Consider the following 17,110-nt stretch of genomic DNA (forward strand, 5'->3'; position numbering starts at 1 on the left):
TCTGGTAGTCTTGAGACCCCGTTAACTGTGGGTACCAAAGCGGAATTGCGTCGGGGGAGTGGGAGGGACTCGAGCAGGGCGGAGGAATCCCTGGATTATCTCCCACGAGCTCCTCTCCTGTGCCATAGAATTACAGAAGTTTAAATTGCTAGGAATTTCAGATGAGGCAAGCAAGGCCTTGCTCCGAGGTTATTGAAACAACCCCCACCCTCCCAAGAGATTGTAAAAATTATTATTAGTAAGCCACCCCCCCCCAATCCCACCCCCGGGGCCTGGCACTGCCGCGGCCCTTCGGGTGTTGCAACTCCGGCCTCTGGCCCAGCGGAGGCCGCCCGACGTTTCCCAAAGACGCCTCCGAAGGGATCGACGCTTCGGCACCGCCCCGCGCGCGCGCTCAGCCACAGCCTCGCGCGCCCCGGCGGCCTCCGGGTGGAGCCAGGAGGGGGCGGCGGCCGGGGACCGGCGAGCGGGCGCGGGGCACGTGAGGCGCCGCCCCCGGCCCCGACCGCCCCGCGACCCGCGCCCGCCGCTGCCCAGGCCGCACACAGCGGCCCGCGCGCCCGAGCCCGGGGGCGGGGCGGGGGCGGGGTCAGGGGGGCCGGCCCCGCCCCCGGCGCTTTTCTCGTTTTTCACTTTAAAGCGTTGGGTCGCTTTTTCTTCTTTGCACAGAAGTCGCGCTCGGGCAGCCCGCGCGCTCGCAGTAGAAACCAGGCTCCAGGCGCTGGCGCCGGGGCCGCGGGGAGGAGGCGACTTCGCTCCCTGCGGCGGGCGCGGCCCGGGCGCCCAGAGCCTCTCGGGCCCGGAGAGCGGGCGGCGGCGGCGGCCTCCCCGGAGCGGTAGGCAGGGCCGGTCGCGGGGACCGGGTGGCTGCGAGGCCGGGCGGGGTGAGCGCTGGGGTCGTGGCACTTGGGGACCGAGTGGGTGGAAGCGAGGTCGGGCACTGGGGACCTGGTTGGGGTCCCGACTTGGGGCCGTAGAGGGGCTCGGGGAACGCAGCGCCCCCGCGGTGGCTCCGGGGAGCCCTTCTTTCGCCGCGGGTCCGGGGAGAGGGGGCCGGGCGCCGCCCAGAGCCGCTGCCGAGGCTGCCGCTGCAGGCGCAGGCGGGTCGCGGCGGCCCCGGGTCCAACCTGCGGGGGCGAGACAGGTCGGGGGCCGGCAGGCCGCAGCAACCATCGCTCCGGGGTTGAGCCTTAGCAGCTGCAGACACGAAGAAGGGGCCTGGGGCGCGCGGCGGCCCCCGCCTACTTCGAGGTGCCTGGGTGTCCCATGGCCTCGGTTTCCGCGACAGTTCCCGCGGCCGAGGCGGGGGCGCCGACCTGCCCCTCCCGCTCGGCGAAATTAGTTTCGCTTTTCCCGCCAGTCGGGGCCCGCATCTGCAGCGCGACGGGACTGGCCCCCTCGGGGGGCTCCCCAGCCCGGCCCGCCACGCTTCCCCCGGGGAGCGCGCCGGGCGACACCCGGGCGGCGCCACCCTCCCTGCCGCCCCGGAGCCGCCGCGGCTTCTCCCGGCAACCAGGGGAGAGTCGAGTGTTATGTCAGGAAATCGATTAAAACAGAAAGACCAGAGCAGCCTGGGTCCGTCGGTGCAACTGTGGGATAGGTCATCCCGCGCTCGGGGTGTGTGTGGGGACTTGGTCATTGTCCTGTTCAAGTTCAAGGTAAATGCTAACGGCCGCTTGGCCTGCAGAGATAAGTTGCAAGTTGTGTGCGTGTGCGTGTGTGAGTGTGGTGTATGCCTGAGTGTATGATGTCTATGTGAGTGTGTCTGTGTGTCTCTGAACCCGTCTGTGTGGGTTTTCTGAGTGTGTGTCTGTGCAAATAAGTGAGTAAATGTGTGTGAGAGGGTATATGTGTGTATGTGAGGTGTGAGTGTTTCTCTGTGTGTGTGTGTCTGTGAGTGTATGTGTATCTGAGTGCATCTATGAGTGAATGTGTGTGTGTCTGTGCTTTTGTGTGAGTGTGTGTCTGTAGCGTGTGTGTGTCTCTGTGAGTGAATGTGTCCTGTCCCATGGTCACCTGGCAGTGGGGCTGCTAGTTCTTGACCCTGGTGGCTTGGTTCTCAAGTGGGCTGTGCTGGACTTGGGAAGCCCTGCTGGTGCCAGCTGAGGAGGCTGCAGGCGCCTCTCCCTCCCTCTTTTTCTCTGAAGATGAACTGTATGGTTTGGGGGTGAGTTGGCAGGGGCTGCTTCCTGAGTGAGTAATATTTAATTAAACACTCCAGCCGGTAGCACCAGAAACTGGTCATGAGTAGAGTTTTAACAGGTGTTGATGGTAAAAGCGCCATCCCGGTGACTAAGGTTTGTCCTTGGAAGAATTCTCTCCAGGGGTAGGAGCTGGGAGGGGGCCCAGACCTCATCCCTGGTTGTTGAGTGTAAGGAGAACAGCCAGCAAGGAAGAGGGCAGGCTGCTCCTCCCTTCTTTGCCCCATGCCTTCAGGACACTCCCACTCCGGGTGGTTGGAAGTGCTGGATTAAGTGCTGGGGGCATAGGCAGGCTTCTCCTCCATGAGGAATCAAGTAGGTACGGAAGCCCTATCTTGCCTGCAGGGCATCTATCTAAGCAACACTTCCTTTCTCAGCAAAGGCCCAGGAAGTGTAGCTGACTTACCCAAATTGCACATCCAGGGCTATGGAACAAGTGTCCAGAATCCTAGCTATTGCCATTGGTTACTGTCCCCAGTGCTGAGGTCATGGGCGAGGCACTGAATGTCTCCCCAGCTGTAAAGTGATGGGCTGGATTAGATCATTGGAAGCACTTCTGTTCTCTTACCGTTTTTTCTTCTGCAGGGAGTGCTTTTCCCAGTAGATGGAGAAAGTGTGTGTGTGTGTGTGTGTGTGTGTGTGTGTGTGCACGCACGCACACTATGGGATGTATGGAGTGTCCTAATGCATTAACTTTACAAATCTTCCTTTTCTTTCCCAGGGAAGCACAGAGACAATAAAAGCTGTGGCACATGACTTCAGTGGCTCTGACAGCCATGAGCAGGGACAGACCTGGCTTCAGGGAGCTTGGGGCTCGAGGGAGAATCAGTGTATTCTGTGGCTCTTAAGAAGGAGTGGTCCTGCCAGGGGCCCTAGGTGCTGTCACTTTGGAGCTGGGTGAGGCTGTGTTCCTTGGGCTGCTCCAGCAAGGCTGAAATTGTGCTTCAGTGGGCTCCCCAGGGCAGCCTCGTAAAACTCTAACAGCCCCTGTTAGCACAGATATTTAATTTCTCCAACAGAGGGGGTGGACATCAGGGTGGGGGGTCCCACTGGTGGAGACCAGCTCTGCTTCTGCTCACGTGGATGCTGGAAGCTGTGCTCCCTGGGCTGTACCTGGTCCCTTGCACCTACCTCTCCTCCCAGGTGAGCAGGGACTTACCTGCTGATGTATTTTCACATTGAGCCAAACCTCTGATCCTTGTGGTGTTCACGAGTTTAGCCTGGGAATTTCACACCAGTTCTTCTCAGGAAATAGGTTGTGGCTGGTGTGCGTGGATCAGTGTATCTTTTTGTTCCTGAAAATTTGGGGAAGGAGCCTCTTTATCAGGGCACGTACAGGTGTGTCTCGGTCCACCTAAGGGTACATAATTCTGTCCCCCACAAGCCTGACCAACAAAACCCAGACTTAAAGAGACTTTTATTTTGGACTTTCAACCTAGTGCACCCCCTTTTCCCAGTTACTTGGTAGCGTCCTTCTCAGTCTAAGAATTAAAGCCCCACTTGTAGCCAGGTGCCGAACACTCTGCTGCTAAGTGCTTCATGGATGTGACCTTGTTTGATGATGAGAATAATAATAATAAATAATAATAATAATTAATAATAATAATAATTAATAATAATAATAACAATGGCAGGAAAAAGTTGTGGCATGTGCTGTAGTACCAGGCTCTGATCTGAGTCCTTGACACATTAACCTTTGTTCTCTTCCTAAGAACTCTGGGCAGCAAGCAGGTCCTCCTGCCATCCACCTTCTACTGAAGCTGGAATGGCCATGTGACGTGGCCAGGGTCTCATCACTGCTGAGAGGTGGAGCAAAACTCTCACCCCACTTTTGGTGCCCAAGCCCTTAACGGGCGCAGTAGGCTACCTTTGTCACCTTAGCCTTTTCTTCAAGAAGCATATAACTTTTTTAATGACAGTTTTATTGTTGTGGAAAATTTCGAACATATACCCAAGTTGAGAGAAGTATAAGGAAAGTTCCCTTAGCAGCTGCAAGTGTCAGTCAGCACACACACCCACACACGTACACACACTCACGCTGCATTCTTCTGAAGCCAATGTCAGACACGATGTCGGGTCATCTGTAACTACTTCCTAAGGAGCATTTAAGAGAAGCACCAAGTCTCAGACAAGTGGACTGTGATTCCACTGGATGGCAGGTCAGGATAAGCATACTCTTCCCGAATTGGAGTTGAGGGTCCCTCCTGGCTGTGACAAGGGAAAGACAGCTCATTGGCTTGATCTCGTTGCCCTTACCTAACCCCACTCCTGAGAGCCTTTGAAAAGCTTCTTACCTGTTTTGTGTTTTAAAAGTGCTGTTCATTGCCCAACATTACAAAAAAATGAGTCCGCTGCCCATGAGACAAAGCATGTCACAGGCTCCTGGGCCTTCCTGGAGGAAAACCCTTCAAGGCACAGCGCGGCTTTGCCCCCCATGTAGGCCGGCCTTGTGCAATGCAGGCCTGGGGTTTCCAGTCAGGACTGGGGAGCAGCTGATGTGGAAATGGTTGGTCACAAGCTCTGGACCCGACCAACCTAAACCCAAGCTTAACTGTCTTGAATTCACCATGTGGGATACTGGTGGAGGAGTGTGAGAGCTTCTGCAGGATGGCTCCGGGAAAATGAGGGAGGCAGTGTGCGATTTGGGCCAAGGCTCCAGTCATGTGGGATGTAAACGCCGCACTGATAAGAATCTGGGATCTACCTGGTGACAAGGTTTTCGCCAGCTATGAACGGCCCTTGCCAGACAGGCTGCTTATGGCCACACACAGCTGCTGGTTCCACTTTTGGGCCTCTGATTATTAAAACTGTTTCCTTGTGTTATATTACATCTGTTTCCTGCCAGTTGGGACAGAGGCTGGAGGCATTTTTGAGGTGGAATCAGCAGGTTTGGTAACTAGTCGGACTTAGCTGTGGAGAAGGGTAAAGAATTGCAGATGTCCGTGAGGTTTCCCGCTAGTTTGGGGGTCATAGTGGATGATGACCCCATAGAAAGGGGTGGGGGCAAGGGGCATGGAGGTGCCGTGAACCTGTCCCAGCTGGAAATGGTCTATTCAATGTGTCCAGATGGCAGCTAGGCCTGGGGCTCAAAAGAGAGACCTCAGCGGAGGCAGAAACTTTGGAACCTTCTTGCCAAAGGGGTTGATGCCATCAGCAAGAGAGCATTTGGCATGAGATGAGGCGTGCCCAGGGAATGGACCTTCATTCCAGGCATTTTCATCTAGAACCGAAGAGACTGTTGCACTAGCGTCCTCAGGCTTTGTTCTCCTGCCAGGGCCTCCCTTATTGGGGGAGAATACACCTCTGACAAGAGGGTGTGTGCTGGGGTCTCCATGGTGGACGCCAGGGAAGGCTCTCTGGTTTATGGGTTTTATACTTCTCTCTCTCTTTTTTTAATCATGGCAAGATACACATAACATCAAATTTACTGTCTTAACCATTTTTAAATGTACATTTCAGTGGTATTAAGGATATTCCCATAGTTGTGCAACTGTCTCTCCCAACCATCTCCAGAATTCTCTTCATCTCGGAAAATTGAAACTCTAACACCCATCCCCCTCACTCCAGCCCTTGGCAATCGCGATCCTACTTTCTGTCTCTATGAATTTGACTACTAGGGAGCTCAGATAAGTGGACCCGTCCAGGATTATCCTTCTGTGACTGGCTTATTTCACTTAGCACGATGTCCTCAAGGTTCATCCACGCTGTAGCATGGCCCACGGTGTGCTGGCGGGGTGTGGCATTGCCCCGTTGGTCTCTCCCTCACAGAACCTGACTGCCAGGTTTTCATTTCATAAACCAGAATTTCGCCTGTGATCCTGTGAGAGGTCAGGAACTCCAAGAGGAGGCTCCTCTCGTGAGCTATTATTGGGCTGCTTGTTATTCTTTCAAACATTTATTGAGCACCTACTGTATACAGCCAATCTGCTGGGGCTGAGGGTATATAAAGGATGGAGATGGGGGTCTTGCACCATCTCTGTCTTGCGGGAGAGACAGGCCTGTCTCCCATAATGGCAGTACCCAGGGCCTGACAGGGATAGTGGCAGGGAGAAGGTGGGGGAGGGAGGCAGGTGGGCATTCCTGGTGGAAGGTGAGCATGGGCTAGTGTGTGGCCAGAGTGGGGCTGAGTGAAGGCAGCGAGGCAGGAGGATGCCAGGTGTTGGGCCTGCAGAGACGGGCCAGCCCACTGGAGGAGAGGGGTCAGAACATGGGATGCTCCTGTGGGGGAGGGGCCGGGCCACTGGGGGTGCTCCTGTGGGGGAGGGGCCGGGCCACTGGGGGTGCTTCTGTGGGGGAGGGGCCGGGCCACTGGGGGTGCTCCTGTGGGGGAGGGGCCGGGACACTGGGGGTGCTCCTGTGGGGGGAGCTCTGACATACTCCTCAGGGCAGTGGCTAAGGGCCTCTGGAGCAATTACTCATTCCCGTAGACTGTCTTCACTATGGATCCCTGCAGTGGCATGGCTGGGTCCCTGGGCCTCCCTCGGGTGGCTGCTGCTTCCTGCAGCAGTTCGGTTAGCATGTCTTCACTATAAATAGCCAGACTTTGACCTGGGAGAGTATTCTGGGCACAATAGGGTGGCGTGTGCGTGGAGGGGAGAACCCGTTCTCCTGCAGGATTAATTGGACATCTGGGGCCAAAGAGAGACAGAGTGGCCCCAGGTTTGTGAGGGAAGTGATGGAGCCTCAGCAGAAATGTAATTAGTGGCTCCATGGAGACTGTTAACTCCAGGGCTCTTAATATTCTTCATATGCTGATGTGTTCTGTGACATTGGCTAATTATGGTGTTTTTAAAAATTGGGGTGAATTCCACATAACATAAAATTAACCGTTTTAAAGTGAATAATTCAATGGCATTTAGTACGGTCAGCGCTTCATGTCCTCTGTTTTGCATCAGCGGATTCAACTGACTGCAGATCGAAGATTCGAAGAAAAGTTACATTGTTGCTGATGTGCCTTGTATAGTTAGGCCTCCAATGATTACGTCTGTAACGAACATGTAGAGACTTTTCTTGTCATTATTCCCTAAACAATACAATATGACAACTATTTACATAGCATTTACATTGTATTAAGTATTATAAGTAATCTAGAGATGATTTAAAGTATATGGGAAGACGTGTGTAGGTTTTATGCAAAAACTATGCTGTTTTATTTAAAGGGCTTGAGCATCTGTGGATTTTGGTATCCGCGAGGGGTCCTGGAACCAATCCCCTGAGGATACTGAGGGACGACTGGACATTCACAGTGTTGTCCAAACACGTCTATCTAGTTCTAAAACATTTTCATCACTCCAAAAGGAAACCCTGTAAATCCTGTACCCATTCAGCAGTCACTCCCGTGTGCCCTCCCCCAGCCCCTGGCAACCACCAGTCTGCTTTCCGTCTCTATGGATTTGCCGACTCTGGACATTTGCTATGAATGGAATCATCCACTCTGTGACCTTTTGTGCCTGGCTTGTGGCTAATTACGTTTGACGTGGCAGATTGCAGTGTTTCCTAGAAGGAAGCTGGATTTCCCTTCCTCACTCAGTTGGGGGCCACTTGAAGGTAGGAAGAGCTTGACTAAGACAGCTTGTCTAAAATGTCCACCTAGACCTGCAGACACCTGCCTCTCTCTTATCTATTGCCATGGAAGACCCAGCTTCTGTCGTCTTCCAGCCAGTGATCTTTTTCATTGTTTTTAATTTTTTCCAGTATTCTTTTAAATGAGCACCTGGCGATGTCAACTCCCTTCTTGAAGCCCATTGACAGCAACCATTGCTCTTAGGGTAAATTCTCAAACCTATGACGTGGCTTCAGGGCATGACCTCGTCCCAAGCTCACTTTTGTGCAAGACCCGCACCCCCTCCATCCCCCTTCTATAGCAGGGATGGCACTTGTGTCCCCTCATTGGCCAGCTCTGAGATTTGGGGTCTGTAACTTGTGGAGATCCTTCTCCCTGGGCCATCTAGGGGTGGAGCTGTTTCCAGGATTGGTCTCTGATGGTATGGCAATTTGGTGCCCCGTTCAAGCCCTGTTGGCCTGTTGGGACCAGAGCTTCAGCTTTAGCCAGCCACGTTCTCTTCTCCTTTCCCCCAGTGTTTTCTGCGACCTCTCAGGCTCTGAAGGGGGTGGACTGTCTGTCTCATTTGTGGTATAACCAAGAGCTTCCTGCCGGTCTCTGGGCAGTGATGGCTTGACGAATATCAACCAGCAATCATGCCATTTGCTCTCTGTCCGCCCTTAACTGGGTCACCAGCACTCTAGCAGGGGGTCCTGGCACAGGGGTCCCCAGAGCCACGATGCTCTGACTGCGGGTGAGGGAACAGTTTATAGGAAGAAGACTGGTGGGTTGTCCCAGGCACAGGAGAGGACCTGAGCTGTCACCACCTGAGGGAATATTGGCCCCTGAGTCGTTGGAACGCTCTGATAACTTTTTCCTGCCTTTCCCCTCCCATTCTTGGGCTATCATTTAGTTCAGGGTTTCGACGCCCATCTGCTCTGAGGATGATTCTGATAGGGATAGCCTTAACCTTTATTGAACACCTACTGCATGCCAGGCACTGTGCTTGCTGCTGTGGATGGATTTCTAAGCCTTCAAACAAGCCTTGAGTTAGGTATCACTTGCCCATGTACAGATGAGAAAAGGAAGCGTCAGAGGCGTTTTCTAAGTTGCCAGAGGCGACATGGCTACCTGGATGATGTAAGTTGGCCTGATTCCACAGTCTGTGTTCTTTCTACTATGACTGTTGAACACTCCGGCATCATTTACTGAGCACTTACCGTTTACGTGATACCGGAGGTGTGCGAAGCAGAAGTCTAGCCCCTCGAGAGAGAGTCTGCGATTGAGCAGGTGGAGATGACAGGTGTGTGCAGGATATGTTAGTTCACTGCCCGCGGTGCTGGGTGAGCACGGAGGGTCTCGTGTGACTGTTCAGGAGGGTTTGTTCTAGGCTGAAGTTTTCATGGTGAGGGGCAGGGAGGTGGAGAGACCCCAGGGAGGAGGTTCTGGCCATGAGGAGGATTATGGGAAGGTGTTGAATGCCCGGCCCCAGGGGTTGTCAGTGGATACAGGGTGTCCTTGTGTCCCTCTCCCACCCCATTCACCCCAAAAGTTGCTCCTATGAGGCGTGGATAAACTAGAAATTTCTGTCTCCGTCTGTCTGCCTATGCCTCTTTGTGTTAAGCACTTGGGCTCTCTCCTTAGGGGCCCCAATTACTGCCTGCTCCTTTTGCCTGGACACTCTGCGCTCTCCCAGCAGATCAGTAACCGTTCACGTGGCGATTTGGCTGCAGGTCTGACTGAGGCTGGGGTTTCTGGCTGCGGTGGTATTGCACTGTGGCCCCGAATCTCTTCTAGGACGGGGGATTTTGGGGAGTGTCTGTGATGGTCCGGCACCCGCTTCGGGATGGCCACACAGGAAGTGGGCCACATTGATGGGTCTGCCTCTTAGGTAGGTCCCAGGGAGCCTCATGCGATCCCGAGCTTAAACACGGGATTCGGGATGGCGGTGCAGGGTGAAGGGCCCGTGTCAAGTTCTTGGGGCACTTCCATGGGTTTCTGGGGGATGAGCCCCTGAATAGATCAGGAAGGACCTGGGAATCACAACCGTGCTTCTTAATTACTTTGAAGAAGGGGAGTAGTCGGGACCCATGAGGGTTTATGCTTCTCTGAGGGATTTCTCAGTTTGGAGATTTTAAGAAGCTATCGTGAGAAAGGCCGCCTTGCATTTGTGAAGCTTGGAAAATCATCCTAAGGAGCAAGGCCAGTGTGAAATGTCTTCTAATTATGTGTAAATTATTGTGTCTAAATTACATATAAATGTCAGGGTCCCTTTAAAAAACCTTTCTCCTTTTTGGAGAGATGCGATGTTCAGAAAGATAGGGTTTTCTCCCTCTCCTTCCAGTTCTATCCTGTTGGGCCAGTTTTGAACAGTTTTGTAGGAACAGGTCCCTTTCTCCCCCTGCCTGGTTCCTCCAGGGTCCCAGAAAGCCCATCTTCTTCACCATCATGTCACACGGGCGTCTAGACAGCTCAGGGTAGAGGTTATTTTGTTGATTTTTTTGTTTGTTTTTTGTTTTTTTAATTCCTTCATCATTCAGCCAATATTCCGTGAATGCCCGCTCTGTCTGGGCTGTCTCGGTGCCTGTGCTGAGACACCCAGACAGACCCGACCCAGGAGGCCATGTCTGCGCTGAGTCCTAAACCATGACTGGGGCTCCTCCCCCCACCCCAGGGGGTGTCTCACCACCACTGAGGTTTTGCTTTGCTGTAGTGTTTACGTGTATTTTTTAATGGAAAATTTTGAGCACATGTAAGAGCAGCACCTGGGATGGTGAGCCCCCATCTTCAGCGCCCGCAAGGCAGGTACCACTCACCGCTCGTCTTGTTAACGCATATAGACAGCGTCCTTCTGGAAGGATGGGGCTTAGGGATGACATCAAAGTCCCAGAATGGGTCAGGTGGGCTCTAGTACTTTGGGGGTTGAAAACCGAGTTCTGGTTTCCTGGGCAGCTCTGACACGGGGGCACCAAGCTTCCCGGGAGTACCAGCTTACAAAGCTGGGCCGGGCTCTGTCCCCTCTGTCCCAGGGCTTGGGAAGAGCAGGTGTGTGGACACCATGTCCCCTGCCCCCCGCTTTCCCCGTGAGCCTTGGGGCTGTCACTCCAGAGCGTAAAGACAGCCCATTTGAACCAGAGCGGTACAACTTTGGCTTTTTTTTTTGAGGGGGGTAGGGTTCTGTACAAGGCTTAATTTTTGGGGGGGAATCATTTGAACTAAAAATAAGTTTGGAGGCCACTCTCCTAGAGACAGACTGGGGGTGTTCTTCTCCCACCCCCTCTTGCCTCTGCCTTCTCTACAAAACATTTCAGTACCCGGGAGGAATAGGTAAAGGTCAAAACCAGGGTAAGCTACACCTGAAACGATATAATATTGTATGTTAACTGTTACTGAAAAAAATTTAAAATTATTAAAAAAAAAAAAAAAGCCAAGGTAAACTGGCAGCTCCCAGGGTGGTTCTGCTGGAGCCGCCACGTGTCGGGCACGATGTGGCTTTACTCACCAGGTTTTGGGGTTCGGGATGTGATGATGTCTGTTTTCTTTCTGCTGGTGCTGAACCACACTTCAGTCCCAGCCAGATAACCTAGCTGTGTTTAGACAAAGTAGAAATGTGGGGCTGGCTTCCTGTCCTGAAGCCAGGGAGTCAGGAAGCACTGAGACGGGGAGCTCCCATGACCAAGTGTTTGGCTTGGTGCAACTGTTCCCTCTGATTTCTCAGGACAAAGCAGGTAGTGCCTGACCTTTTCCGGATGATGTAGCAGTGAGATGCTGTCTCTTTGAGGCTCCACCTGAGTACAGGAGGAACTGAGGCAGGATTCATTTCTAGCGGTCTCGTCGAGGTGTAATTCGCACGCCACCCTTTGTAAATGTCCACTTCGATGATGTCTGGTAACTGCAGTCGGGCAGCCATCCTAGAACTCACTTCTTCTGGGTACTTAATCGTGCTGTGCGGGTGGGGGCTGGGATCAGGGGACAACAGCTTTCCCCAGTCCCGTACGTGCTGGGAGTGAGGCAGGCAGATCCGTTCATGGAGGTTTCTCGGGTGAGCAGCTCGTGAACTGCATTTTGTGAGGATAGGACCATCTCATACCTTGTCATTGCATTGAAGCGGCATGGTTTGGGAAAGTACCTGCTGAAGGCAGCCCAGGTGGAGGGTGTAAAGTGGAGGTGACCAGTGATAGTGTGTGCCAATTGTCTAAAAGCAGACCCAAGGCCATTGTGTCCCCAGAGAACCTGTGGGCATGGACCACCTTTTCCTCTTGGCTTTCGACTGTTCGCTTAATGCTTATTGAGCACTTGCTATGTGTCAGGCACTGGTCTCAGCACTTTCCATGCATTAGCTTGTTAATTGCTCCCAAGAGCCCTGTTCAGCGGGGTTTATTACACCCATTTTACATATAGGAAAACCAAAGCCCAAAAAAGTCGAATAACTGGCCTGGGCTCACACAGCCACGAAGTCAAATAGGACGTCGATCCAGTCTGTGCTCTGAATCACTGCCCCACGCGGCCTCTGAGTGTGACAAAGCTCATCATCTGGTGGGGAGGGGGATGGATCAGAAGGCAGCAGTCACTGTTGCCTGATACAGGTGTATCTGGCCGCTAAGGGGCTGGGCGCCTGCTGTGTCTCGGTGGCCGGCCCTTAGCAGACACTCAGTGGAGGTCGAATGAACAAAGTTCATTGGAGAGGCGAGAGAACTGGAGATTTGGAAGCTTGTGTTTTTCTCTTCAGGAGGGACCAAGACAACTTGAAAATACCCCCCTCAAATGTCCGCTTGACATTTTCAGTATCTCTGCTGGGCTGTGAGTAGATCCGGTTGTGTCCCTTTCCAAGCCTCTCCAATAAACAAAACTGCTGGCCAGCTGGGAAAGCTGGGGCTCCCCGTTCTGTGAGCGACTGTCCCGGAACCCTCCCGAAGGGCCTGCATGTTGACATCTTGACTCCCCCAGCCTACCTTCTGCATGTCCGGAGGGGGAGACGCAGAGAAGGAGGCTCTCTTTTGGTTCATAAGGAAAAGGAGAGGAAGGGAAGTTAAAGATTGAAGGGCAGGACCCCAGACACTTGCTTCTGCTTTCGGTCCCGTGAATCACGTAAAGAATTTCAGAAAATTACTGCCTCATCGTGGCGTTTCCCTCAGCCAGACCGGGGCGTAGGTCTTCTTACATCGTCTTGTTTTTCTCCAAGAAAAATCAGCTTTAAGGGTCAGACTTTAATTACCGTCCCAAGGGACACTTCCTGCGGATATTTCGAGTGAAAAGTGGCTAATGTCATGCTCCTAAACAAAATTAGGGTTTTAAACTGGGTCACAAACTCAGATGCCCCCAGGGGCTGGGGAAGGAGGTGCAGATGAGCTGAAGGTAGGAAGCTATGGGGCAGGAAGACTGTGCAAAGTGGAATTCATGTGTCCTGTGTAAGGGGGCAGCCTCTCTTACCCAGAGGAGTGGAGTCCAGGGCACTATAGCGTCCATTTCTTTTGTCCCCTAAGAGAAGGCAGGAATCCAGGTTTTGTAAAATGTTGGCAGATAACTTAGTGGCTTTTCTTTTTGTTTGTTTTCTAAGAAACAGCACTCCCTGTACAGATGAGGAGGGCAAGGCCGAGGAGCCCAGTGGGATCACATAGCTTGGGGCTCAGGGCACTGGGACTAGACCGTGCCTGCTGGCGCCTGGCCCCCATGCCACCTCAGCACGCTGTGACCTGGGGAAAGCAGCAGGGCTGCGCACCAACTCAGCACATCCCACTGCGCCAAGAGGGACAGAGCCCTGACAGTCACATCTGCCCATCATAGTAGCTTCCCTACGAAAGCTGTGACCCTGACAAGCCACCTGGTAGGCTCTGGTGTCCCCATCTCCCAGACGAGGAAACCGAGACTCGGAGAGGTTCAACTAAGTGGATGGGGTGGGATTTGAATGAGGGTTCATTCCCTGAGCCAGCGCTTATAACCATGGCATGTCGTGACCTGGGCACCTTGTAAGACGCGCGTGTCACCCGTGACCTCGTGCAGGTAAGTTCACCCTCTGGACGGGCAACGCCTCCTCACTTTGACCCACACCCCGGGCATCAGCTGCAGTTTGGGAATGGCGTGGAGGTTGGGGTCACCCCACTCCCCTCCCACATGGGAACGGGCAACTCCACCTATGGAGGGGCTGGTCCTTTGCTCACAAGGTCGCTGACTAATTGTCTTTGCAAACGGTTCAGTTCCACATGCTTGAGTTTCCAGTAACTACGTGGGTGGATTTGTTTCATTTAAGGGGAAAACAAAACATGGAGGGGGTTTTCTTTCCCAAGAAGAGGACTCGCCAATTATGGGTTTTAGTGCATGCGGCTCCGGGCATTCTGGTGACTTCTGCAGCCAGCCAGCAGGGCCTCTTGGCAGGCGGCTCCAAGGTAGAAATCGCTTAGTCATTTATAAGCAGGGACCAGGTGGAGGAGGTCGTGGAGGTGAGCAGCCACCGGTGCTGCAGAGGGAACAGTGGCCCTTTGGGCTTCCCCACTAAACCCTGCCCAGCAGGGCAGGGGAGGGGGAGCTTTGGGAAAAGGAAGGAGTCAGGTGAGACCCTGGGCCTCACCTTCCCGGGGCTTGCTCACTTTCTAAAGGACCTAGCCTGGGAAGGAGACACTTCCCAACTGGCCAGGCCGCCTGCTTCAGGTGACCTGGAGATGGTGGTGTGTGTAGACCCATTAGATTCTGCTGGGGAAGGGGTGAGAGGCCGCCCCCGGGGGGCAAGGGAGGGTTGTGTGTGTGTGTGTGTGTGTGTGTCCACATGTGTGTCATCCCACACAGGCTCAACCAGGTAATGTTCGCTTGCAGGTTTGGGTAGGCACTGGCCAAGCAGACAGATTTTGGTGTTGGCATTGGGCAGGGTCCTGGGGCCACTGCTAGGCGTGATCCTGTTAGTTGCCAGATGATTGTGGCAAAGGGGCCGATCAACGGAGGGGCTCGGGGCGGTCTCTACCAACAGGTCTGGGATACGAGGCTATGTTAGAGCCTGTATGCGCCCCACTACCTCAGAGCGCAGCAGATGGCCTGCGGTGTGACTTTTCTGGTTCACAGGTTTCTTTTCTCAGGGAGGCCACCCCAGAAACTGTGTTTAGTCTGGGTGTGGCGACTGGAGTCGTTACAAGCCTGGCTGGGGAGGCAGAGGAGGTGGCTGGAGTCCTACTCTGGTACTTCCTGCCTCTGTGACCTGGGCCTCAGTATCCCATCTGTGAAATGGGGGAGGATAAGAGTACCTCATAGATTGAATGAGTTGACATGGGCGAGCTGCCCGGTACGGTCCTTCCCACACCTGAGATCTGAGGCCTGAGGTAGAGTGGGGCCATACCTCCCATGCCGCCTTCCTGTTCCGAGGAAGGGACATGCTTTGGAATTTATAATCCTTAATCCTGGCCTTTGAGAGCTTGCTTCAAAGTGCTTTCTGGAAGGGAAGAGGGCAAATATGCAGTTAACTCTCCAATAGTATCGTTTTAGGTAGAGGGTAATAGAAGCAATGAGAGACAATTGGAGTTCTGGAAGATTTTGATGGGGATCAGGGTTTACTCCCAGCAGTTGAATCCAGGAAGGCTTCCTGGAAGAGGTGACATTGAAGCTGAACCTTGCAATGTGTAAGAAATGGAGAGGAAGGAAAAAGGGAAAAAGGGAAGAGATCTGTCACTGGTAGAAGGGCATGTGCATATGCAAAACCGCCAGAAGCTTAGATGGTACGTGGTATGTAGCAAGCACTTCATAAAGATCATCATAAAAATCAATATGACTCCAGAATTTTCAGTTTAGGATCTGGCAGAAAGAGGGTGTGTGTGTGTGTGTGTGTGTGTGTGTGTGTGTGTGTGTTTTAAGAGATTTTTCAGGCCACCAGGTGGGAAAAGACAGTTTTAAAGTTGTGTGCAACTGATTTCCTGTGGCGAGGGAACCAATTTTTTTTTTTTAAAGCCCTACAGTTCCACAGGCTCTTTGGGTGGTGCTTTTCATTCTTCTTTGACCTTCCATTCATTCCACATGTTTGCAAGGGCTTCTTGCAGGCCGGGCTCTGTCCTGCTTTGGTCGCGTGTGGGGCACACAGACAGGAAACGGGGACACAGGCAAAGGTCTAAGGGGAGTCCCAGCTCCTGTCATTGCCTTGTTGGGCTTTAAGCCCCATGCTATTCTTCCTGGTGCCCTGGGCCTGCCCTGGAGTGCACAGGCTGGGTCCGAGGGTCTGGCTAGCATCCCCCCTGAGAGCCAGGGGAAGCCAGGCGGACAGTCTCAGCTCCTTAATGAACCAGGTGGGGACCGCAGGAAACAGCTGCATTCATTCTCCCTTTCCGGGTGTTTGTTCTGAGAAGCTCCAGCCTGGGGAGTGATGGCATTTCCTGTGGCCTGGTGAGGGAGGGGCCTTGGGGTCTGGGCTGACAGCAGGTGAAGGGCGAAGGTGGGCCGGGTACCCAGAGACCCGTGGTGTACCCCTGGCTCCTCGGCTGGGGACGTCCTCATGCCTCGGCTGCCTGCGTGGAGCTGTGGTTTCGTTGGGCCTCTGCCGCTTTGCTCTCTGTCACTGGCAGTGCAGGCCCTACCTGAGGTCCAGCATCTCCATGCTGCTGGGTGGGGGGAGCAGGAGGCAGGGAACCAGGGCAGCATCCTGTGCCTGTGGCCAAGGCCTTCCTGCCACGTTCTTTGTCCCCAAAACCACCCCCGCCTCCACTCGCAGACTTCCAGCATCCTGGGAAGGCCGTGAGTTTTGATTCTGGCTTCCGACCTGGATCTCGGACAATTACTTGGCCTCTTTGAGCCTCAGTTTCCACATCTGTAAAAGTGACCATGAGACTCATCTGGCAGGGGCAGGAAGAGAGGCTGGCTGGAGGCATGAGGCCAGTCCAGGGGCCGGCTGCTCTGCCCCCGTCTCGAGACTGGGTCGCTGCTTGTCCCCTCTGAAGTCCAGTTGAAGAGGCGATGGGGACTGTCTTGTGTGTTGGTGAAGTGGAGCTGATCTTGAATGAGGAGGCCTTACCACGGAGCCGCCCCAGGTGTCCCCCCAGACTGGGGCGAGGGGGCCATAGGGGCCAGGAAGGGGCAGAGGGGAAATTAGATTGGGGTGGCAGGGGCGATGGATTTTATGTGGCTTTGAAGTGTAGGCTCCCTCTGGGCTGGTGTGGTTTGGATGGCGGGGTGATGTCGGCAGGCCACCTCTTGAAGGGTACAGCTTCAAAGCACCGTCCAGCCTGGTGGCTGGAGACAGAACAGCCCACTTTGAGTGAGCTCCCGAGTCCACACCTGCTTCTTAGGTGGGAAGCTGCTTCCCGCCTTTTCTGTCCCCAAGCACCCAGCCCGACTTCCTGGGAGGATGCTGGCTGGACCCGTCCCGGGGCCAGCACCTGCCTGCCTGGTCCTAGGGTCA

The 17,110-nt window shown here is 53.9% G+C and overlaps 1 protein-coding gene across 2 annotated transcripts in view; it reads left to right on the top strand.

The window, feature by feature from the left end:
- Positions 1 to 638: 638 nt before the first annotated feature.
- The window catches only part of SPSB1 (splA/ryanodine receptor domain and SOCS box containing 1), a 63,714-nt gene continuing 47,242 nt past the window's right edge, over positions 639 to 17,110 (top strand). The window contains exon 1 of one of the 2 annotated variants that reach the window (XM_033115680.1): positions 639 to 884. The gene's annotated coding sequence lies outside the window, so the exon portion shown is untranslated. The remainder of the gene's footprint in view (positions 885 to 17,110) is intronic. The other variant, XM_033115678.1, reaches the window with a different exon arrangement.

The sequence above is a fragment of the Rhinolophus ferrumequinum genome, chromosome 9, assembly GCF_004115265.2.
Source record: "Rhinolophus ferrumequinum isolate MPI-CBG mRhiFer1 chromosome 9, mRhiFer1_v1.p, whole genome shotgun sequence".
NCBI lineage: Eukaryota > Metazoa > Chordata > Mammalia > Chiroptera > Rhinolophidae > Rhinolophus > Rhinolophus ferrumequinum.